The sequence below is a fragment of the Schistocerca serialis genome, chromosome 3, assembly GCF_023864345.2.
Source record: "Schistocerca serialis cubense isolate TAMUIC-IGC-003099 chromosome 3, iqSchSeri2.2, whole genome shotgun sequence".
Lineage (NCBI taxonomy): Eukaryota > Metazoa > Arthropoda > Insecta > Orthoptera > Acrididae > Schistocerca > Schistocerca serialis.
Window position 1 is genome coordinate 342,740,870 of NC_064640.1, and position 1,549 is coordinate 342,742,418.

At 43.4% G+C, this 1,549-nt stretch overlaps 1 pseudogene; it reads left to right on the forward strand.

Annotated features, from left to right (window-relative positions):
• Positions 1-338: 338 nt before the first annotated feature.
• On the forward strand, positions 339-455 carry LOC126471842 (5S ribosomal RNA; annotated as a pseudogene).
• The last annotated feature ends 1,094 nt before the right edge of the window (positions 456-1,549 follow it).

The following is a 1,549-nucleotide window of genomic DNA, read 5'->3' on the forward strand; positions in this document are numbered from 1 at the left end:
CCAGATCGAAAGGGACAACTGCATCAAACACGTATGAATATCAGTCACTGAACGCTGGCCCCTATTTTGCCTGGGTCAGAGGTGGGATTTTTCCTACACGTCGGTCATGGGGCCTGAAAATGGTGTAATTTAGCGCTGAAACTGGTTGCTTGAATAAGATAACAAATGGAAATTTAGATGGATGAAGGTGTTTTGATTCGATACTTAATACTTAACAGCCGAGGTTCCGCAAGCGTCTGCATAAAGATGGACTTACAGATATTCCTTCTTTTAGTCAAGCCGAGCCACAAATTTCTTGTCTCCCAAATTTCGTTAAGTACCTCCTCATTAGTTACGCAGCCAACAGCCTTGCCGCAGTGGTAACACCAGTTCCCGTCAGATCACTGAAGTTAAGCGCTGTCGGGCTAGGCTAGGCTTGGATGGGTGACCATCCGGTCTGCCGGGCGCTGTTGGCATGCGGGGTGCACTCAACCCTTGTGATGTGAACTGAGCTGCTACTTGATAGAGAAGTAGCGGCTCCGGTCTCGTAAACTGACAAAACGGCTGGGAGAGCAGTGTGCTGACCACATGCCCCTCCATATACGCATCCAGTGACGCCTGTGGGCTTTGGATGACACGGCGGCCGGTCGGTACCGTTGGACCTATATGGCGTGTTCGGGTAGAGTTAACTTTTTTAGTTTCATTAGTTACGCGATCTACCTACCTAATCTTCATCATTCTTCTGTAGCACCATATTTCAAAAGTTTCTATTCTCTTCTTATCTAAACTAGCCGTTGTACATGTTTCACTTCCTTACAGGGCTACACTCCATACAAATACCTCCCGAAAAAACTTCCTAACACTTAGCTCTATATTCGTTGTTAACAAATTTCTCCTCTTCAGAAACGCTTTCCTTGCCATTGCTGGTCTACATTTTGTTGTGACCAGACGTAACTACTTTCGTCCGACCGTAACTCTGGGCCCTTTGATTGGTCGGTGAGTTAACAAATAGGAATTGTAACCCATAAAATTTTAAATCACCTTATTAGATTAAATAATTAAAGATTCATTTAACACACTTCATTGCCACGGGAGTACTGGAAAATTTACAAATGTCATTGACTAGTAAAGCATCAGTTGAGGTACTAATTAAGAAAATGTTCTCTCGAGGTACAATGTTCAGACTTTAAGTACAAGTTCATCAGTAACTTGAACAACTCGTTTCTCCTACACTATTACGTTGACGCCTTCAGATGAAGTCACCAACTGGGTCTGAGCTCTTGCATTATCGACACTATTTTGGCTTCAGTCTGTGGGTGCCGCTATGCTGAGAGAGAGACGTGGTCCTCTGGAGTTCATCCCATTGGTTGTTGCGTATTTCATCGAACCCTCACAAATGTCTGTGGAATCGATACTGGACGATACCACATATTTTATATCCTCTCTACTTCGGCCATCACCAGTTAATACCAAAATTCATCCACTACTTTTAGTGTCTTGTTTTCTAATCTAATTCTCTCGGTGACGCCTCATTTAATTCGTTTACATCCCATTATCGTTGTTTTGCTTT